The 24244-nt window shown below is 39.0% G+C and overlaps 1 protein-coding gene across 1 annotated transcript in view; it reads left to right on the forward strand.

Moving 5' to 3' along the window:
• Positions 1–24244, forward strand: part of LOC148998386 (collagen alpha-1(XXV) chain-like) — a 263906-nt gene that overhangs the window by 198561 nt on the left and 41101 nt on the right. The gene's annotated exons all lie outside the window — the stretch shown is intronic.

The following is a 24244-nucleotide window of genomic DNA, read 5'->3' on the forward strand; positions in this document are numbered from 1 at the left end:
ATCACATGGATGTGACTATTGTGAGTCAGAGTTATAGCGCCACCAACTGGCAGCAGGAAGTGTGTCACTTTCAAAATGCTTTGAACTCACCCTTTTATTTTTACCCGATGTGCTTCAAACTTAATCTGTATAATGTAAATACATAGCAGATGAAGACCTGTGAATGGATTCTTGATATCTTTGATACTGTTGCCGTGGCAACGCATCAAACTTTAAAATTCTTTTTTTTTATGATTTTGAGACTCTTAGTGGCTTTTGGGGCCCTTAACGGGTTTGAAAACTCTTGAAACTTTGCACACAGGTCAGATCCCACAGCCATCAGAGCCGGGCTGAAGATGGTACCTGGGTGTGGCAGGGGGGCTAGACAGCGCCCCCTGGAACGGGGTCCGAACACTTGGTCCATAAATCAAACACGCTTGCATGTAATAATAAGAAACTCGGTACACATGTTGATCTCATCGTTTCATCTATACCTCACGCTCTTACTTTTTACCCCAGCCAAACAGGAAGTCGGCTATTGAGGTTTGTTTGTAAAACGCTCGCAATGGAATGTGCAATACTCATCCTAGAGAATTCAAACACACGGCACGAAACTCGGTCAGCATGAAGTCAAGGCATTGAGGATGAAAGTTTGCGAGGGGATTTTTGATATCTCGAACGGTTTGGCCGTGGCGAGGAAACAAAATTATGGCGAGAAACGTGAAACAGGAAGTGTGTTATAACTTCAGCATACATTAACTGATCTTGATGAAACTTCAGCAGTGTGTTCACTGTAAGAGGCTGATTACATGGATGTGACTATTGTGAGTCAGAGTTATAGCGCCACCAACTGGCAGCAGGAAGTGTGTCACTTTCAAAATGGTTTGATATCACCCTCTTATTTTTAACCGATTTGCTTCAAACTTCATCTGTATAATGTAAAAATACAGCAGATGTAGACCTGTGAATGGATTCTTGATATCTTTGATACTGTTGCTGTGGCAACAAATCAAACTTTAACATTCTTTTTTGATACTTTTGGGACTCTTAGCATGCTTGAAATTGCTTGAAACAGATAGATACAGATAGCTCGACAGATACATCACATTTATTAGCCAGTAGGCATGTGCAACTTTGGCAAAAGATTAAAGTAATGTCAAAAAAGTAAACAGTAAACACTAAAAGCCTCATATCTTCTAAAAATGTAATTATACATCATTTGTTTCTAAATTAAATTATACAAATATTATAATTAAACCAGTTTTTCCCTTTTTTCATTTAAGAATTATGTTTACGTTCAAAAACAGCCAGAATGGTTTTAAAATTCAGAAGAAGAAAAAATAATCTGAGTCATACGTAGTGCTATACTGCCCTCTTGTGTTCAATATCAGGTAGGCCTATTGTGTATATTCCCACCGGTTAATCAACGTGTGACTCCGCTGGGACTCGGGAACTTTTAAATCGCTTACTTAAAACCGAAAGTCAAAATACAGATATCCGCACAAGACATTAATGTTGTGGAGTAGAGCAAGCATTTTAAATAAATTCCTATTAAGTAGGATTGAACTAAACAGAATGAACGTTCACTCTGTTCTGCTGGTTCCTCGCTGTTGGCGCGCACAGTTATGAATGCTTGTGCAGCCATGAGTTTTAGTTTAATTTTAAAATTAGCGCAATTTCGGGATTTGTATTATTTGAATTTATTTTTAAAAAACACAATGTTGAGTTTTATTGTAACACTGTTTAATCGCGCCCACGGTTATATTTTGTATATTATATATAATTATAATGTATTTCTGTATAAAATAATACTACAATAAAAAACACATTTGTGACCGACCTGATCCAGCAAAATTAGTCACAGTGACCCAAATTTAAAAATTGAGATTTTGATATGAATGGAAAGAGGACACTGTAAGCTTTCAAATGATACCTTGGTCATACCTTGAATGGTTGTAACGATATACAGATTTGAATTCTGGTCGTCTGCCCTTTTTTTTCCAATTGAAAACCTAAGAAAATCGCTTTTAAAGTTTTTTTGCCCGTTTTTTTTTTTTTTTTTTTATATCTTTCAAAATCCATAGCATTTTAAGGGATAAACTATTTATTTTATATAGCTTAATTTGACCAAATAGATTAACATATATAAATGCAATTTAACGAGGCTGAAACTCAACTTATTTTTAATTTTTTTGAAATAAATAATTAAAAAGTCACTTTTACAAAAATGTTCTAAAATCAGAAAGATTAAAGAGGAGTCAGAGAGAAATTCAGTTTTCATACGGATTAGCCCACATAAGCAGAGAGCAGTCTGTTTTCTTTCATTTTGAATGGTTGTGTTTAAAAGTAGACATTTCAATATATATGTCTGTGAGGATACCTTATACGCTGACTTTCGGTTCATGAGACAAGCTTCAGTTCACGTGCCGCGCGTCTCCGCGTCGTGATTAGGCCTAGCCTATTGTCTGCAATTTATTTCTTATTATTAAATCCTAGTAATTGGTTGATGAAACATTGATTTAAATTAAGATAATTATTTTAAAACGAAATTTACTTTAAAGAAAGGCTTTGTGCTTGCATGTTTAAGCTATGTGAAAGTTTTAGTGCTGCTTCTAGAGAACGGTCACGTTCGGATTGTTTTTCCTCATAAATGCGAACACGGAAAATAAAATAAAGATTTTATGTTCTGGAGAGAGTCAACCCTTCTTCATCGGGTGAGTATTACTTTTGGTTTGTGCAGTGTGGTTCACATAGGCCAATTTATTAAAATATTTAATTATCTGGGAATTGGATCTCCTCCATAATGCTGAAATTGCCCAATTTAAAAAAAAAATTAGTAATAATTTAAGTTTTGTGGTGTAAGTCTACGTATTTTATAATGTTAACTTCAAATAATACTAATAGCCTAGTAATTTAAAGATGTTGTAGCTAGCATTGGGTCTGGACGTGAAGGATAACTTCGGGAGTTGAAGGGACGTGTCGGTGTCGTGATTCTGTCTTCTCACACCGCGACACAGGTTCGTGGATCTGAGTGTCGCGATCGTTACAGCCTTACATAGGCTATATTCTTCTTGCAGATAAATATACTCACGCAGTTTAGGTTAGAAGCCTCCAGTGAGTTCAACGTTTCAGGGGATAGGAAATGCTCAGAGGTGACGAAGGGAGTTGAGAAGAGCAATGTTTATTTCAGCGAATTTAAAGCTTTGACAACTTTAATCGTTATTTAAATACCTTTACTCAATTATCTCGACTACGAAACCCTGTGAGATTATTTTTGAATGTCTGTTCTTTGAAATTAGCAAAAAAAAATTTTTTTTTATTTATTTTTTTTTTTTTGTTATTTCATGGTTTTTCCACATAATCGGCCCATATCTTAAAATGGAAGGTTGCAACTTCCGACTCATTTCGCCAGAGCGGGTCACATTTGATTTTGATTTTTTAAACAATGTAATGTGTAACCTAAAAATAAACAGATTATTTGATAAATGGTATATTTAAATCTGCATATTGTAGCCTAATATCTGCAGGGCAGCCTAGTCTTAATAAATGTATGCTTCATTTTTCATTAGTAAATTTGATCAATAAATTCAATAATTTAGAATAATAAGACACTATAGGGCTGTTACCCTAGGTAAGGCTGATCAAATTAAATCGGTTACACAATAATGTTACGAGATTGGTTTAACAGGAGTCAATTAAAAATCGCTGTAAAGAACGATACTTTTAAACATAACCCTAAATCACCATAAGGTGTCGCCAGATGACCGTCTTAATGAACGAGTCATGGATTCAAAATGCTGAATCATTCAGTAATGAGAAAACACATTGCTTTGAGATGCGCGATGGGTCGCTGTGATCTTTGTTTAACTATTTTCTCTGCTGAAACAGAAAAAAGTCAATATTGCATCTAAAAAGTCAATATTGCATATAAAATGTAAGTGACTTGACTTGTGTGTGTGACTATGTTTGTTGTAGTGAAAAGAGTTGCACCCTTGTTAAAGTTTAAGGCCTTGTGTTTTTGGATATATATCTTTCTTTCTTTTTTTACAAAATATGCATATAACCCATATATTTTAGATTTATTATTTGCTTTAAATTAAATTAAGATTGTATTTTTGGTAATTGAACCTGAATGAATTTAAAAATGAATGTGCTATATTTCAGATCATATATTTGTTTTTCTTAAAATTTGAACTAACTTTATTCTCAGCTGAATTATAAATATTTTATTTCTGTATCAATTAAAAACACATTTGATTTTTCTTTTTTAATCAATGTAGAATGTGTAACTGAAATATAAACAGAGTAGGGCTCTGTTTGAGGACAAGTAACTAAAACCAATGCGACATGATGAATGTTTGTTTCCCAAACCATCTCAGAGTAACAGCTTACTTTTCTTTCTTACTATATTCTTTCTTACTATAAACTGTGCTGTAGAGCTTGCATCAGTCAAAGCAGGGTTACATTTTGCATGTGTGCACAATAAACCTAAAGGCAGCAGGGTGGCGGTGCCACCGGCTTCAAATATATATGTATATATACAGTATATATATATATATATATATATATATAGCTGTGATCCGCGATGAAGGGCCAAAGCCAGTGGCATGGCCACCCTGGTGCTTTTAGGTAACTAAGGAACCGGGGTTGCGGTGCCACCGGCTTGGGCCCTTCATCGCTGCTCGCAGCTATATTTAGGGCCCAAGCCCTGAAAGGGCGAAGGCCCTATTGTTTTCCTAAGGATTATTTATTATTATTATTTTGTAACCTTTTGGGCATTTTTGGGGCCCTTAACGTGCTCGAAAACTCTTGAAACTTTGCACATGGGTCAGAACCCGCGGCCATCAGAGCCGGCCTGAAGCTTGTACCCGGGCGTGGCAGGGCGGCTCGTCAGCGCCCCCTGGAACGGGGTACGAACACTTGGTCCATAACTCAAACACGTTTGTATGTAATAATATGAAACTCTGTGCACATGTTGATCTCATAGTTTCATCTATACCTCGCGCTTTTACTTTTTACCCCAGCCCAACAGGAAGTCGGCTATTGAGGTTTGTTTGTAAAACGCTCGCAATGGAATGTTAAATACTCCTCCTAGAGCTTTGATCCAAATTCGACAAAACTCGGTCAGCATGAAGTCAAGACATTGAGGATGAAAGTTTGCGAGGGGATTTTTGATATCTCGAACGGTTTGGCCGTGGCGAGGAAACGAAATCATGGCGAGAAACGTGAACCAGGAAGTGTGTTATAACTTCAGCATACATTAACTGATCTTGATGAAACTTCAGCAGTGTGTTCGCTGTAAGAGGACGATCACATGGATGTGACTATTGTGAGTCAAAGTTATAGCGCCACCAACTGGCAGCAGGAAGTGTGTCACTTTCAAAATGCTTTGATATCACCCTTTTATTTTTACCCGATTTGCTTCAAACGTCATCTGTATAATGTAAACATACGGCAGATGTAGACCTGTGAATGGATTCTTGATATCTTTGAAACTGTTGCCGTGGCGACGCATCAAACGTTACCATTCTTTTAGGATGCTTTTGAGACCCTTAGCATGCTTGAAATTGCATGAAACTCGACAGACACATCACATTTATTAGCCAGTAGACACGTGCAAAGTTTCAGAAACGGGCGTGGTGAGGGCTCAGTAGCGCCACCTTTTGACAAAAGTGGGGTTGTTAGTTTTATCTACAGTTACAAAAATCGGTATGTATATTGTACTCCTCGAGCCGGACAACTTTCTAATTGACACTCATTAGCTAGGACCCACAGAAAGTCAGATATGTTTGTTTGAATGTGGTCTTGCTCAATCTGAGCCTGCTGTCTTTGCCTGTCTGTGAATGTGTGTGTGTTTGTAGGGGGAGGGGTATTAACCATTTCACTCCTGTGTGTATGGCCTGCATAAAAAATAAATGCCTTAAGCCTGGTATTTTTTTAAATAAGTTTTTTATTTTTTTATAAGTAAAGGCATATAACCAGTTTAATTGTAGTGCATTAATAGTTTTATATAATTAGTTTATTAATTAAATTAACTTGGTCCATAAACTTGATCTAAAAATTTGGTCCATAAATCAAACACACTTGCATGTAATAATATGACTTGAGTGTTAATCACATCATGTTTTCAGTTTGAATATAAAATATATAAATTATGTAAAAAAAAATAAAGTTGATCCAGCTGGAGCGCAGGCTGAGAATAGCGCTGTCATGACTGGATCAGAGATCATCAGTCATGCCTTCTCATACCTTACGCGCACACCACGCCCACTTACATCAGATCACATCAACATGTCAGCCGGAGGGATAACGAGGGTCGTCGTCGCTTTTGGATTCAAGAATTTCTTACAACAAGATGGCAAAAGAACAGCGCTTTGCAAGACATGCAACGTTAAGATCGCGGACAGTCAGATGACAACCTCCAATTTCGTTCGTCATTTGAAGAGCCATATTCTGCCCAGTAAGTGCTTGTCAATTTGTTAATGTTATCTGGTTAGCTCGTTCGTAGTTAGCTAGCTAATGTAAGTTAAAGGAGAACTCCGGCGCAAAATTACACATTGTTACCTAGTCAACCGTTATCTGAGATTTGTTTTCATGACTGCCGAATGTAAATAGCCTAGTTTTATCTATAAAAACAGTTTAGCCTATAAGTGACGTCCGACATTCTGCATATTGTGTTATTTTGTTAAGCCCCACTAAAGGCATAAAAAACTGTAAAGCACAATCAAGTTTTCACACTATATTCCAAGACTTTTAAAGTCATTCAATAGCTTAATGTGTGGTAAAATTAATATTTTAGTCTCTAAGTTAAAGTTAACGGAAAGTCATCTCGCCTCAGTCATTCTCCATGCATCAGCATTAGCGCGTCGCGTTCGGTTGCGACAGTAACACGACGACACTCTCTTCAAGATCAATGTTCCCAATATTATACTTTATTTGTAGATAAGGCATAAAGGTCTATGATTTGCATAAAATGACTATCTTGCTGGAGTGGAGTTTATTGCCCTTTAGAATACACTAAGCATTAGTGCTGCACGATTAATTATATCGCAGTCGTAATAGCGATCTCAAACCTATGCAATTATATAACGCAAAATGCCGCGATTTTAAATGAAATAAACAAAGTAGGGCTATTAGCGCAGCATCTCTTCTTTTTTGTCATCCTTTGACTAGTGTTACAAGATCCCCCTCTTATTGGTTCAAATGCCTTTTCGCATTTTGCACGACAAGAAGTGAAAAGCTGCCTGTGAGTGCCCTAGATTAGAATAGATGAGACTCGCATAATGCGCATGCACTGACCGTGTGCCAGCCCAGAATAAACAGTTCTCTTTCGAGCTTGAACGAACAATAGCACACACAATTATGCCAAAATGTGAGAGTTGTGAGTTGTGCTATGAGGCGCGTGTGAGATCCGCGTCTCGGCAACGGGTGCTCTTAAAGGGCCAGCAGCGAATAAAGCGTTCTTTCAGTAAAGTTAAAAGAACAAAGGGAAATTAGAAAATTACTCACTGATCTTGAGTAAAGAACTTTTGTAGCTTTAATAAGGATTATTATATATATAATTTATGATTCAGGCAGCGCAGACTGTTTGATAACTTTATTCAATTTCTGTACCTGTTAAGACAGGAAGGGCACAGGTAAATATGTTTTTTATTATGGGTTTATGTGGGGATTGTTTGAAGTTCACTTAATTTAAAAGCTGTTATATATTTTTTTTAAGCCTAATAATTTTTTAAAAAGTTGATGGCTTTCAATTGATGGAATCACTGTAATGTTGGTTTGGTTGATGGTTTATTGATCATTATAGGTGTTATCAATCATTTATTGTTGTTGTTGTTGTTTTTAGTTTGAGTTGAGAAATAAACATTAATCTGTGTGTGCATTTTACTTTAGAACCAAGCAAGTTGGACTCATGAAACCATTTTATTATATCGGAGTCGCAAATCGCAATTGCAATATTGGCTCAATAATGGCAATATAACATTTTCCCAAATCGTGCAGCCCTACTAAGCATAGATTATAGATACCATCCCTTCGCTATGTTCTTTTCAATGTGAAGCGTTGCGTGCTGTGACTTGGTGTTGCTTCAAGTGCATCATTCTGCACACGGGATGCGCATGATTGCTTATAATACTTTGGGGAGACAAGGGGGCGTGGCCTAAGGGAATATCACTCGTGATGTTAAGTGATGTTACCCCGCCATCGCTGATACAACCTTTAGCAGTCATGTTTTTGCTTCTTGAGAGAGAGAGAAAGTGTGTGTGTGCGTGTGTGTGAGCAGTGGCGGTTCTAGGCGGGGGCCTGGGGGGGCCAGTGCCCCTGCGACAACAAGCTTGGACCCCCTTGTGGCCCCCCTAAATGTGGAGTCAGTGTGAAATATTTTTTTTTATAGTGTGTCACGCATTGAGCATGACAGTCACTCGTTTCAGTCTTTTGTCTCACACTCCCGTCACACATTGTATTTCTCATGCGGAAAAACTATTAATAATATATTTAATATACGCAATTTCTCTGGCCGCGCCGCTCTCACGTGAGAATCAAGCGCGTCTCGCCTGGAGTTCAGCAGTCGACCCTGCTACGCATCAGCCAATCAAAAAAAGAGAAGTGCTACTTAATAGCCAATCAGAAAAGGGCACTATTGTATCTGGGTAAAATTTAACGCAACAACCAATGAAAAAAAGCATATCCTGGAATTGTTCATATGATTCTGTTACAACATCTTCCGAAAGTTTCTTCACCCGTCCCACAGATGAAACTAATCACTGGAGCTCCGAACATCACTTGGAGCACGGAGTAAGTCATGATCTCCTGTTTTAATGTTACAACAAATTCACAACTTGTTTGACAAAAACTATGACAACTTGACTGATGTAAGATGAATCTTTCCCGTAGCGTAAGCTAGCTTACGCAATGCTCGTTCCCTCATCTAGAGAGAACCGAGGTTACGTTAGGTAATCGATTCGTTTCCCATTTAATTAGTATCAGTCTGTAACTTAGACAACAGTTTTACAGCCTGTTCACTGACAACACCTGCTCAGAACAAGTAGTCTAGGCCTAGTCATCTTATTACACGAATCACGATGACTGACATATTGTCACATTATAAACATCTCTCTCTCCAAATAGGCTTAATAATTTTATTAGCACTAGATAAATTAAAGTGTATTGCATAGTCGATATTATAGGTCACTTTTAAAATCATGTCATATTTTATAATTATATCCTGGCCAAGGATGCATTAATTATTGCTTCTGTCTTTCAAAGATGTCAGGAAAAAAACAATTATAAAAAAGCTCATTCACCCTGAGAGGAAAGCCCCCTAAAAAGGCCAGTTTAGAGGATAATTTGCTGATCTTTTTGCAAAAAAAAAAAAAAATCCCACAAAAATCGTAGATTAATTTGTAAAAATTATATATATATATATATATATACATACTGTATATTCAATGTAAAAAAATAAAATGGAAATTCAAATACAGACTGATATATGTAATGCAAATGTAAAAATATAATGCAAATGCAAATTGTTGGATAATTATAAACATGGTATTTTGCTTATTTATGCATTCAGTGCAGTGCAGAAAATGATAAGGTCTAAATGTAACTGGCCCCTCTAACAGTACAACTGGCCCCAGCTTGGCCCCCCCAGTTGAAATGGTCTAGAACCGCCACTGTGTGTGTGTGTGTGAGAGAGAGAGAGAGAGAGAGAGAGAGAGAGAGAGAGAGAGAGAGAGAGAGAGAGAGAGAGAGAGGAGAAATGTAACAAAGTTTAATATTGTTTGTAAACTGTGTTTGAGAGAGAGGAAGGTGTTCAGAGAGTCTGTAGGATGTTAAGCTGTTATTTGTTTTATGGACTCAATGTTGAAAATTTAAAACATTTCAAACACACTGTTGGCAGAAGTGAAAAATAAATAATTTTATGAAGTTACAATTTTGTTTGATTCCATGGTGTATTTTACTGAACATGAGTATTTACAATGCAAATTATTGTAATTTACTGGCAAATACTTATCTTGTCTTTTCATTTTATTAAGATCAGATTCTGCATGTAAAATTAAAATAATAAGGTGACTTGACTTGCACTTGACTTAACCTACTACAAGACTTGACTTGACTTGACATAGCCTGTGACTTGACTTGACTTGCCCCCCCCCCCTTTTAAATGTATAGTTTGCTTTAAATAAAAGTAAGATAAATTGGTAAACTACAAATTGGTAATTGAAGCTGAATGAATTTAAAATTAATGTGCTATATTTCAATACATTTGCTTTCCTTAATATTGTAAAACACTAACCTCATTTATATGTGTGTGTGTGTGTGTGTTTGTATGTATATATATTTTGCAAAGCCCTCACTGATGCAAGCTCTTCTGCACACTTCTCTTCGACAGTCAATGCGGAGGTTAAGTTTTTGCACGTCGTGCAGAATAACCCTCTTTATATATATATATATATATATATATATATATATACTTAAAAAAGCGGGGGTTAAGTTTTTGCACGTCGTGCAGAATAACACTAAAGGCACCATATATATACTTAAAAGTGGGGTTGTTAGTTTTATCTACAGTTACAAAAATCGCTATATACATTGTACTCCTCAAGCCGTACAACTTTCTAATACATAGTCATTAGCTCGGACCAAGAGGAAGTCAGATATTTTGGTCTGAATATGGTGAGCCTCTCTCTGAGCCTACGTCCCTGTATGGCAAGCCCTTTTAACATTTAAAAGCTAAGTTTGCCTGTCCGGAATTAACATTGTAGATATCAACAAAGTCTTTCTGTCTAGTCGTTACACTTTGGATAGTTTGTATTATCATTTAAGATATCTGTAACATAATTGTGACTAGTCGAAATGACAGAGTATGGCAAGCCGTTTTAACATTTAATCATGAAAGGGCCAAAGCCTTCGGCACCGCCACCCGGGTGCCTTTAGGTAACTAAAGGAACCGGGGTTGCGGTGCCTCCGGCTTGGGCCCGCCATCGCTGCTCGCAGCTATATTTAGGGCCCAAGCCCTGAAAGGGCGAAGGCCCTATTGTTTTCCTAACGATTATTATTATTATTATTATTATTTATACGACTATTTGGGCACTTTTGGGGCCCTTAACATGCTCAAAAACTCTTGAAACTTTGCACACGGGTCAGAATCCGCGGCCATCAGGGCTGGGCTGAAGATGGTACCCGGGCGTGGCAGGGGGGCTAGACAGCGCCCCCTGGAACGGGGTCCGAAAACTTGGTCCATAACTCAAACACGCTTGCATGTAATAATATGAAACTCGGTACACATGTTGATCTCATCGTTCATATATACCTCAAACTATTACTTTTTACCCCAGCCCAACAGGAAGTCGGTTATTTAGGGTTGTTCATAAAACACTCGCAATGGAATTTGAAGTACTCCTCCTAGAGAATTCAAACACACGGCACGAAACTCAGTCAGCATGAAGTCAAGACATTGAGGATGAAAGTTTGCGAGGGGATTTTTGATATCTCGAACGGTTTGGCCGTGGCGAGGAAACGAACTTATGGCGATAATCGTGAAACAGGAAGTGTGTCAGAACTTCAGCATACATTAAATGATCTTGATGAAACTTCAGCAGTTTGTTTGCTGTAAGAGGACGATCACATGGATGTGAATATTGTGAGTCAAAGTTATAGCGCCACCAACTGGCAGCAGGAAGTGTGTCACTTTCAAAATGCTTTGAAATCACCCTCTTATTTTTACCCGATTTGCTTCAAACTTAATCTGTATAATGTAAATACATAGCAGATGAAGACCTGTGAATGGATTCTTGATATCTTTGATACTGTTGCCGTGGCAACGCATCAAACTTTAAAATTCTTTTTTTTGATGATTTTGAGACTCTTAGCGGCTTTTGGGGCCCTTAACGGGTTTGAAAACTCTTGAAACTTTGCACACAGGTCAGATCCCACAGCCATCAGAGCCGGGCTGAAGATGGTACCTGGGTGTGGCAGGGGGGCTAGACAGCGCCCCCTGGAACGGGGTCCGAACACTTGGTCCATAACTCAAACACGCTTGCATGTAATAATATGAAACTCGGTACACATGTTGATCTCATCGTTCATATATACCTCAAACTATTACTTTTTACCCCAGCCCAACAGGAAGTCGGCTATTGAGGTTTGTTTGTAAAACGCTCGCAATGGAATGTGCAATACTCCTCCTAGAGAATTCAAACACACGGCACGAAACTCGGTCAGCATGAAGTCAAGGCATTGAGGATGAAAGTTTACGAGGGGATTTTTGATATCTCGAACGGTTTGGCCGTGGCGAGGAAACGAAATTATGGCGAGAAACGTGAAACAGGAAGTGTGTTATAACTTCAGCATACATTAACTGATCTTGATGAAACTTCAGCAGTGTGTTCGCTGTAAGAGGACGATCACATGGATGTGACTATTGTGAGTCAAAGTTATAGCGCCACCAACTGGCAGCAGGAAGTGTGTCACTTTCAAAATGCTTTGAAATCACCCTTTTATTTTTACCCGATTTGCTTCAAACTTCATCTGTATAATGTAAATATACGGCAGATGTAGACCTGTGAATGGATTCTTGATATCTTTGAAACTGTTGCCGTGGCAACGCATCAAACTTTACCATTCTTTTAGGATGCTTTTGAGACCCTTAGCATGCTTCAAATCGCATGAAACTCGACAGACACATCACATTTATTAGCCAGTAGACATGTGCAAAGTTTCAGAAACGGGCGTGGTGAGGGCTCAGTAGCACCACCTTTTGACAAAAGTGGGGTTGTTAGTTTTAACTAGAGTTACAAAAATCGGTATGTATATTGTACTCCTCGAGCCGGACAACTTTCTAATTGACACTCATTAGCTAGGACCCACAGAAAGTCAGATATCTTTGTTTGAATGTAGAGAAAATCTTAGAATTTTGCCAGTCTCTCAGTGTCTCTCTGTGTGAGTGAGAGGAGGGGCGCCTGTCAGGTTAATTTTAACCCTTTATTTGCTGTGTGCGACTTCTCTGGCATTTTCGGGGGCCTTAACATCCTCTAAAACTCTTGAAACTTTGCACACGGGTCAGAACCCATGGCCATCAGGGCCGGGCTGAAGCTGGTCATCGGGCGTGGCAGGGCGGCTCGACAGCGCCCCCTGGACTGGGATTCGAACATTTATCCATAAATCAAACACACTTGCGTGAATTAATATGAAACTCGGTACAATTATAGATCACATCAGGCCAAACAACTTTCGTGCTCTAAGTTTTACGACAATTAAAATGGAAGTTGAGAATTATGGGTTGTTTGAATAGTTGTCCTAGGAGAAATACATCAAATTACAACGCATGTGTTTACCAATCACAACCAAACTCGGTGTGCAAGAAGTCAAGACATTGAGGATGAAAGTTTGTGAGGGGATTTTTGATATCTCAAACGGTTTGGCCGTGGCGAGGAAACGAAATTATGGCGAGAAACGTGAAACAGGAAGTGTGTTATAACTTCAGCATACATTAACATATCTTGATGAAACTTCATCAGTGTGTTCGCTGTAAGAGGACGATCACATGGATGTGACTATTTCGAGTCAAAGTTATAGCGCCACCAACTGGCAGCAGGAAGTGTGTCACTTTCAAAATGCTTTGAAATCAACCTCTTATTTTTACCCGATTTGCTTCAAACTTCATCTGTATAATGTAAATACATGGCAGATGAAGACCTGTGAATGCATTCTTGATATCTTTGATACTGTTGCCGTGGCAACGCATCAAACTTTAAAATTCTTTTTTTTTTGGATGATTTTGAGACTCTTAATGGCTTTTGAGGCCCTTATCGGGTTTGAAAACTCTTGAAACTTTGCACACAGGTCATATCCCACAGCCATCAGGCCCGGGCTGAAGATGGTACCTAGGCGTGGCAGGGGGGCTAGACAGCGCCCCCTGGAACGGGGTCCGAAAACTTGGTCCATAAATCAAACACGCTTGCATGTAATAATATGAATGAAAAACTTCATCTGTATAATGTAAACAGATGAAAAACTTCATCTGTATAATGATGAAAAACAGATGAAAAACTTCATCTGTATAATGTAAACATACGGTAGATGTAGACCTGGGAATGGATTCTTGATATCTTTTAAACTGTTGCCGTGGCAAAGCTTCAAACTTTGAAATTATTTTAGGATGCTTTTGAGACTCTTAGCATGCTTGAAATTGCATGAAACTCAACAGACACATCACATTTATTAGCCAGTAGACATGTGCAAAGTTTCAGAAACGGGCATGGTGCAGGGACTAAATAGCGCCACCTTTTGACAAAAGTGGGGTTGTTATTTTTATCTACAGTTACAAAAATCGTTATATACATTGTACTCCTCAAGCCAGACAACTTTCTAATTCATAGTCATTAGCTCAGACCAAGAGGAAGTCAGATATTTTGGTTTGAATATGGTGAGACTCTCTCTGAGCCTACGTCCGTGTATGGCAAGCCCTTTTAACATTTAAAAGCTAAGTTTGCCTATCCGGAAATTAACATTGTAGATATCAACAATGTCTTTCTGTCTAGTCGTAATTACATTTTGGACAGTTTGTATTATCATTTAAGATATCTGTAACATAATTGTGACTAGTCAAAATGACAGACTATGGCAAGCCGTCTTAACATTTAATCATGAAAGGGCCAAAGCCTTCGGCACCGCCACCCCGGTGCCTTTAGGTAACTAAAGGAGCCAGGGGTTGCGGTGCCACCGGCTTGGGCCCGCCATCGCTGCTCGCAGCTATATTTATTATTATTATTATTATTATTATTATTTATACGACTATTCGGGCACTTTTGGGGCCCTTAACATGCTCAAAAACTCTTGAAACTTTGCACACGGGTCAGAACCCGCGGCCATCAGGGCCGGGCTGAAGATGGTACCCGGGCGTGGCAGGGGGGCTAGACAGCGCCCCCTGGAACGGGGTCCGAAAACTTGGTCCATAACTCAAACACGCTTGTATGTAATAATATGAATCTCGGTACACATGTTGATCTCATCGTTCATATATACCTCATACTATTACTTTTTAGCCCAGCCCAACAGGAAGTCGGTTATTTAGGGTTGTTCATAAAACACTCGCAATGGAATTTGAAGTACTCCTCCTAGAGAATTCAAACACACGGCACGAAACTCGGTCAGCATGAAGTCAAGGCATTGAGGATGAAAGTTTGCGAGGGGATTTTTGATATCTCGAACGGTTTGGCCGTGGCGAGGAAACGAAATTATGGCGAGAATCGTGAAACAGGAAGTGTGTTATAACTTCAGCATACATTAACTGATCTTGATGAAACTTCAGCAGATTGTTCGCTGTAAGAGGACGATCACATGGATGTGAATATTGTGAGTCAAAGTTATAGCGCCACCAACTGGCAGCAGGAAGTGTGTCACTTTCAAAATGCTTTAAAATCACCCTCTTATTTTTACCCGATTTGCTTCAAACTTAATCTGTATAATGTAAATACACGGCAGATGAAGACCTGTGAATGGATTCTTGATATCTTTGATACTGTTGCCGTGGCAACGCATCAAACTTTAAAATTCTTTTTTTTGATGATTTTGAGACTCTTAGCGGCTTTTGGGGCCCTTAACGGGTTTGAAAACTCTTGAAACTTTGCACACAGGTCAGATCCCACAGCCATCAGAGCCGGGCTGAAGATGGTACCTGGGTGTGGCAGGGGGGCTAGACAGCGCCCCCTGGAAGGGGGTCCGAACACTTGGTCCATAAATCAAACACGCTTGAATGTAATAATATGAAACTCGGTACACATGTTGATCTCATCGTTTCATCTATACCTCACACTCTTACTTTTTACCCCAGCCCAACAGGAAGTCGGCTATTGAGGTTTGTTTGTAAAACGCTCGCAATGGAATGTGCAATACTCCTCCTAGAGAATTCAAACACACGGCACGAAACTCGGTCAGCATGAAGTCAAGGCATTGAGGATGAAAGTTTGCGAGGGGATTTTTGATATCTCGAACGGTTTGGCCGTGGCGAGGAAACGAAATTATGGCGAGAAACGTGAAACAGGAAGTGTGTTATAACTTCAGCATACATTAACTGATCTTGATGAAACTTCAGCAGTGTGTTCGCTGTAAGAGGACGATCACATGGATGTGACTATTGTGAGTCAAAGTTATAGCGCCACCAACTGGCAGCAGGAAGTGTGTCACTTTCAAAATGCTTTGAAATCACCCTTTTATTTTTACCCGATTTGCTTCAAACTTAATCTGTATAATGTAAATATACGGCAGATGTAGACCTGTGAATGGATTCTTGATATCTTTTAAACTGTTGCCGTGGCAACGCATCAAACTTTACCATTCTTTTAGGATGCTTTTGAGACCCTTAGCATGCTTGAAATTGCATGAAACTTGACAGACACATCACATTTATTAGCCAGTAGACATGTGCAAAGTTTCAGAAACGGGCGTGGTGAGGGCTCAGTAGCACCACCTTTTGACAAAAGTGGGGTTGTTAGTTTTAACTAGAGTTTACAAAAATCGGTATGTATATTGTACTCCTCGAGCCGGACAACTTTCTAATTGATACTCATTAGCTAGGACCCACAGAAAGTCAGATATCTTTGTTTGAATGTAGAGAAAATCTTAGAATTTTGCCAGTCTCTCAGTGTCTCTCTGTGTGAGTGAGAGGAGGGGCGCCTGTCAGGTTAATTTCAACCCTTTATTTGCTGTGTGCGACTTCTCTGGCATTTTCGGGGGCCTTAACATCCTCTAAAACTCTTGAAACTTTGCACACGGGTCAGAACCCATGGCCATCAGGGCCGGGCTGAAGCTGGTCATCGGGCGTGGCAGGGCGGCTCGACAGCGCCCCCTGGACTGGGATTCGAACATTTGTCCATAAATCAAACACACTTGCGTGAATTAATATGAAACTCGGTACAATTATAGATCACATCAGGCCAAACAACTTTCGTGCTCTAAGTTTTATGACAGTTCAAATGGAAGTTATTTATGAATTATGAATTATGGGTTGTTTGAATAATTGTCCTAGGAGAAATACATCAAATCACAATGCATGTGTTTACCAATCACAACCAAACTCGGTGTGCATGAAGTCAAGACATTGAGGATGCTCAATTCCGGACGGATTTTTGATATCTCGAACGGTCTGGCCGTGGCGAGGAAATTAATTTTATGACTAAAAAAGGACACATAAAGTGTGTTATAACTTTGCTCAATTTACCTACAGTTACAAAACTTACCACGTATATTGTTCTCGTCAAGCCGATCAACTTTCCAATTTAAAGTCATTCGCTCTGAGCAACAGAAAGTCAGATATTGTAGTTTGAATGGATTTATTTCCCCTGCGATTCTCTCTCTCTCTCTCTCTCTCTCTCTCTCTCTCTCTCTGTGTGTGTGTGTGTGTGTGTGTGTGTATGGGTGTGTGTGTGTGGGGAAGGGAGGGCTGTTGTCTGTGTTTATGTGTGTGTGTGTGGCTGGCTGTGATTTTTCCTACAAGTCTTTGTCTCTAAGTCCTTGTCTTTTTGCATAACAATTTTGCATAACAATTTTTTTAAATGACAAAATAGGCATATAACCCCCATCTTTTAAATGTATAGATTGCTTTAAATAAAAGTAAGATTGTATTTGTAATTGAAGTTGAATGAATTTAAAATTCATGTGCTATATTTCAATATATTTGTTTTCCTTAAGATTTTAAAACACTAACTTCATTCTTATCTGAATTACAAATATTTGTTTCTGTATAAAATAATACTCTGACTAAAAACACATTTGATGGTTTTTTTTTTGGTATTTTTATTTACATGTATTTATGTGTGTGTGTGTGTGTGTGTGTGTGTGTGTGTGTGTGTGTGTGTGTGTGTGTGTGTTTATAAAGTGCAGGGTTTTTTTTAGATAAAGTAGAATTTCTATAACTATGTGTTGAACTAATAAATCACTCTTGTGTGTGTTAAACACAATCTACTTAATACAGACAACTTCATTATAAAGATAAATAACAAATCCAAAAAATATATGATTATAATCTATGACAAAAAAAGCCATTACAAACTATATTATTGGAAAATACACATTGCTCTTTGTATTGTTGTAAAATATTCATGAAAAACAAGATAACAAAAATCAAAAAGATAAATTATTTTAGATATAGCCATGTTTTAAATGTATAGCAGAGATGTTAATTGAGGCAGCAACATACAAACTTTCTAGAACAACATGGACCTGAATAGCTGGTTTTTATGGAGGACAGTGAAGAGGAAGAGGGTGCAAATCAAACAGCTCATTCTCAGACTACACAGCAAACAGCTTAAGTTTTTAGTGCTTTGTTTGAGGTTTTTAGTGCTCTGTCCTATCTATTATCAACATATAATAGATGGAACAGAACAAGAAAGGCAATTAATAATCTGTCATTGCGTCACTGCATTATGATATGAAAGGCTCAGTACAGTGTGGCACAAAACGCTTATGCGCATCCCGAGTGGAGAATGATGCGCTTAAAGCCACATGGAGTTACAGCGCACAGCGCATCGAGTCCGCATTGATGCAAGCTCTACAATACACTTCTTTTTGATAGTCAAAGCGGGGGTTACGTTTTTACACGTCGTACAGAATAACCCTAAAGGCACCAAGGTGGCGGTGCCACCGGCTTTATATTAAATATAAATATAGCTGTGAGCAGCGATAAAGGGCCAAAGCCGGCGGTACCACCATCCCGGTGCCTTTGGGTAGCTAAAGGCATCGGGGTTGCGGTGCCACCGGCTTGGGCCCGCAATCGCTGCTCGCAGCTATATTTATTATTATTATTATTATTTATACGACTATTCGGGCACTTTTGGGGCCCTTAACATGCTCAAAAACTCTTGAAACTTTGCACACGGGTCAGAACCCGCGGCCATCAGGGCCGGGCTGAAGATGGTACCCGGGCGTGGCAGGGGGGCTAGACAGCGCCCCCTGGAACGGGGTCCGAACACTTGGTCCATAAATCAAACACGCTTGCATGTAATAATATGAAACTCGGTACACATGTTGATCTCATCGTTTCATCTATACCTCGTGCTTTTACTTTTTACCCCAGCCCAACAGGAAGTCGGCTATTTAGGGTTGTTCGTAAAACACTCGCAATGGAATTTTTAATACTCCTCCTAGAGCTTTGATCCAAATTCGACGAAACTCGGTCAGCGTGAAGTCAAGACATTGAGGATGAAAGTTTGCGAGGGGATTTTTGATATCTCGAACGGTTTGGCCGTGGCGAGGAAACAAAATTATGGCGAGAAACGTGAAACAGGAAGTGTATCATAACTTCAGCACACATCAACCGATCTTGATGAAACTTCAGCAGTGTGTTCGCTGTAAGAGGACGATCACATGGATGTGACTATTGTGAGTCAAAGTTATAGCGCCACCAACTGGCAGCAGGAAGTGTGTCATTTTCAAAATGCTTTGAAATCACCCTCTAATTTTAACTCGATTTGCTTCAAACTTCATCTGTATAATGCAAATACATGGCAGATGAAGACCTGTAAATGGATTCTTGATATCTTTGAAACTGTTGCCGTGGCAACGCATCAAAGTTTACCATTCTTTTAGGATGCTTTTGAGACTCTTAGCATGCTTCAAATTGCATGAAACTCGACAGACACATCACATTTATTAGCCAGTAGACATGTGCAACGTTTCAGAAACGGGTGTGGTGAGGGCTCAGTAGCGCCACCTTTTGACAAAAGTGGGGTTGTTAGTTTTATCTACAGTTACAAAAATCAGTATGTATATTGTACTCCTCGAGCCGGACAACTTTCTAATTGACACTCATTAGCTAGGACCCACAGAAAGTCAGATATGTTTGTTTGAATGTAGAGAAAATCTCAGAATTTTGCCAGTCTCTCAGTGTCTCTCTGTGTGAGTGAGAGGAGGGGCGCCTGTCAGGTTAATTTTAACCCTTTATTTGCTGTGTGCAACTTCTCTGGCATTTTCGGGGGCCTTAACATCCTCTAAAACTCTTGAAACTTTGCACACGGGTCAGAACCCATGGCCATCAGGGCCGGGCTGAAGCTGGTAACCGGGCGTGGCAGGGCGGCTCGACAGCGCCCCCTGGACTGGGATTCAAAAATTTGTCCATAAATCAAACACACTTGCATGAATTAATATGAAACTCGGTACAATTAAAGATCACATCAGGCCAAACAACTTTCGTGCTCTAAGTTTTATGACAGTTCAAATGGAAGTTATTTATGAATTATGAATTATGGGTTGTTTGAATAATTGTCCTAGGAGAAATACATCAAATCACAAGGCATGTGTTTACCAATCACAACCAAACTCGGTGTGCATGAAGTCAAGACATTGAGGATGCTCAATTCCGGACGGATTTTTGATATCTCGAACGGTCTGGCTGTGGCGAGGAAATGAATTTTATGACTAAAAAAGGACACATAAAGTGTGTTATAACTTTGCTCAATTTACCTACAGTTACAAAACTTACCACGTATATTGTTCTCGTCAAGCCGATCAACTTTCCAATTTAAAGTCATTCGCTCTGAGCAACAGAAAGTCAGATATTGTAGTTTGAATGGATTTATTTCCCCTGCGATTCTCTCTCTCTCTCTCTCTCTCTCTCTCTCTCTCTGTGTGTGTGTGTGTGTGTGGGTGTGTGTGTCTGTGTGGGGAGGGGAGGGCTGTTGTCTGTGTTTATGTGTGTGTGTGTGTGGCTGGCTGCGATTTTTCCTACAAGTCCTTGTCTCTAAGTCCTTGTCTTTTTGCATAACAATTTTGCATAACAATATTTTTAAATGACAAAATAGGCATATAACCCCCATCTTTTAAATGTATAGTTTGCTTTAAATAAAAGTAAGATTGTATTTGTAATTGAAGTTGAATGAATTTAAAATTCATGTGCTATATTTCAATATATTTGTTTTCCTTAAGATTTTAAAACACTAACTTCATTCTTATCTGAATTACAAATATTTGTTTCTGTATAAAATAATACTCTGACTAAAAACACATTTGATGTTTTTTTTTTTTTTGGATTTTTATTTACATGTATTTATGTGTGTGTGTGTGTGTGTGGTGTGTGTGTGTGTGTGTGTGTGTGTGTGTGTGTATAAAGTGCAGGGTTTTTTTTAGATAAAGTAGAATTTCTATAACTATGTGTTGAACTAATAAATCACTCTTGTGTGTGTTAAACACAATCTACTTAATACAGACAACTTCATTATAAAGATAAATAACAAATCCAAAAAATATATGATTATAATCTATGACAAAAAAAGCCATTACAAACTATATTAATGGAAAATACACATTGCTCTTTATATTGTTGTAAAATATTCATGAAAAACAAGATAACAAAAATCAAAAAAATAAATTATTTTAGATATAGCCATGTTTTAAATGTATAGCAGAGATGTTAATTGAGGCAGCAACATACAAACTTTCTAGAACAACATGGACCTGAATAGCTGGTTTTTATGGAGGACAGTGAAGAGGAAGAGGGTGCAAATCAAACAGCTCATTCTCAGACTACACAGCAAACAGCTTAAGTTTTTAGTGCTTTGTTTGAGGTTTTTAGTGCTCTGTCCTATCTATTATCAACATATAATAGATAGAACAGAACAAGAAAGGCAATTAATAATCTGTCATTGCGTCACTGCATTATGATATGAAAGGCTCAGTACAGTGTGGCACAAAACGCTTATGCGCATCCCGAGTGGAGAATGATGCGCTTAAAGCCACATGGAGTTACAGCGCATCGAGTCCGCATTGATGCAAGCTCTACAATACACTTCTTTTTGATAGTCAAAGCGGGGGTTACGTTTTTACACGTCGTACAGAATAACCCTAAAGGCACCAAGGTGGCGGTGCCACCGGCTTTATATTAAATATAAATATAGATGTGAGCAGCGATAAAGCGCCAAAGCCGGCGGTACCACCATCCCGGTGCCTTTGGGTAACTAAAGGCATCGGGGTTGCGGTGCCACCGGCTTGGGCCCGCAATCGCTGCTCGCAGCTATATTTATTATTATTATTAGGGCCCAAGCCCTGAAAGGGCGAAGGCCCTATTGTTTTCCTAACGATTATTAGGGCCCAAGCCCTGAAAGGGCGAAGGCCCTATTGTTTTCCTTAGGATTATTATTATTATTATTATTATTATTATTATTATTATTTATACGACTATTCGGGCACTTTTGGGGCCCTTAACATGCTCAAAAACTCTTGAAACTTTGCACACGGGTCAGAAACCGCGGCCATCAGGGCCGGGCTGAAGATGGTACCCGGGCGTGGCAGGGGGGCTAGACAGCGCCCCCTGGAACGGAGTCCGAAAACTTGGTCCATAAATCAAACATGCTTGCATGTAATAATATGAAACTCGGTGCACATATAGATCTCATCGTTCATATATACCTCATACTATTACTTTTTACCCCAGCCCAACAGGAAGTCGGTTATTTAGGGTTGTTCATAAAACACTCGCAATGGAATTTGCAATACTCCTCCTAGAGAATTCAAACACACGGCACGAAACTCGGTCAGCATGAAGTCAAGGCATTGAGGATGAAAGTTTGCGAGGGGATTTTTGATATCTCGAACGGTTTGGCCGTGGCGAGGAAACGAAATTATGGCGAGAAACGTGAAACAGGAAGTGTGTCATAACTTCAGCATACATTAACTGATCTTGATGAAACTTTAGCAGTTTGTTCGCTGTAAGAGGACGATCACATGGATGTGACTATTGTGAGTCAAAGTTATAGCGCCACCAACTGGTAGCAGGAAGTGTGTCACTTTCAAAATGCTTTGAACTCACCCTTTTATTTTGACCCGATTTGCCTCAAACTTCATCTGTATAATGTAAATACATAGCAGATGAAGACCTGTGAATGGATTCTTGATATCTTTGATACTGTTGCCGTGGCAATGCATCAAACTTTAAAATTCTTTTTTTTGATGATTTTGAGACTCTTAGCGGCTTTTGGGGCCCTTAACGGGTTTGGAAACTCTTGAAACTTTGCATACAGGTCAGATCCCACAGCCATCAGGCCCGGGCTGAAGATGGTACCTGGGCGTGGCAGGGGGGCTAGACAGCGCCCCCTGGAAGGGGGTCCAAAAACTTGGTCCATAAATCAAACACGCTTGCATGTAATAATATGAAACTCGGTACACATGTTGATGTCATCGTTTCATATATACCTCACACTCTTACTTTTACCCCAGCTAGACATGAAGTCGGTTATTTAGGGTTGTTCATAAAACACACACAATGGAATTTGCAATACTACTCCTAGAGAATTCAAACACACAGCACGAAACTCGGTCAGCATGAAGTCAAGAAACTGAGGATGAAATTTTGCGAGGGGATTTTTGATATCTCGAACGGTTTGGCCGTGGCGAGGAAATAAAATTATGGCGAGAAACGTGAAACAGGAAGTGTGTTATAACTTCAGCATACATTAACTGATCTTGATGAAACTTCAGCAGTGTGTTCGCTGTAAGAGGCCGATCACATGGATGTGACTATTGTGAGTCAAAGTTATAGCGCCACCAACTGGCAGCAGGAAGTGTGTCACTTTCCAAATGCTTTAAAATCATCCTTTTATTTTGACCCGATTTGCTTCAAACTTCATCTGTATAATGTAAATACATGGCAGATGAAGACCTGAGAATGGATTCTTGATATATCTGATACTGTTGCCGTGGCAACGCATCAAACTTTGAAATTATTTTAGGATGCTTTTGAGACTCTTAGCATGCTTGAAATTGCATGAAAATCAACAGACACATCACATTTATTAGCCAGTAGACATGTGCAAAGTTTCAGAAACGGGCATGGTGCAGGGACTAAATAGCGTCACCTTTTGACAAAAGTGGCGTTGTTAGTTTTATCTACAGTTACAAAAATCGGTATATACATTTTACTCCTCAAGCCGGACTACTTTCTAATTCATAGTCATTAGTTTGGATCAAAAGGAAGTCAGATATTTTGGATTGAATATGGTGAGCCTCTCTCTGAGCCTACTGTACGTCCCTATATGGCAAGCCCTTTTAACATTTAAAAGCTAAGTTTGCCTATCCGGAATTAACATTGTAGATATCAACACCCCACCTTTTGACAAAAGTGACTAGTCTTAATTACATTTTGAATAGTTTGTATTATCATTTAAGATATCTGTAATGTAATTGTGACTAGTCGAAATGACAGATAGAGTATGGCAAGCTGTTTTAACATTTCATTTAATCATGAAAGGGCTAAAGCCTGCGACACCGCCACCCCGGT

Source organism: Pimephales promelas, chromosome 1, assembly GCF_988280905.1.
Source record: "Pimephales promelas chromosome 1, fPimPro1.hap1.1, whole genome shotgun sequence".
NCBI classification, from domain to species: Eukaryota; Metazoa; Chordata; class Actinopteri; order Cypriniformes; family Leuciscidae; genus Pimephales; species Pimephales promelas.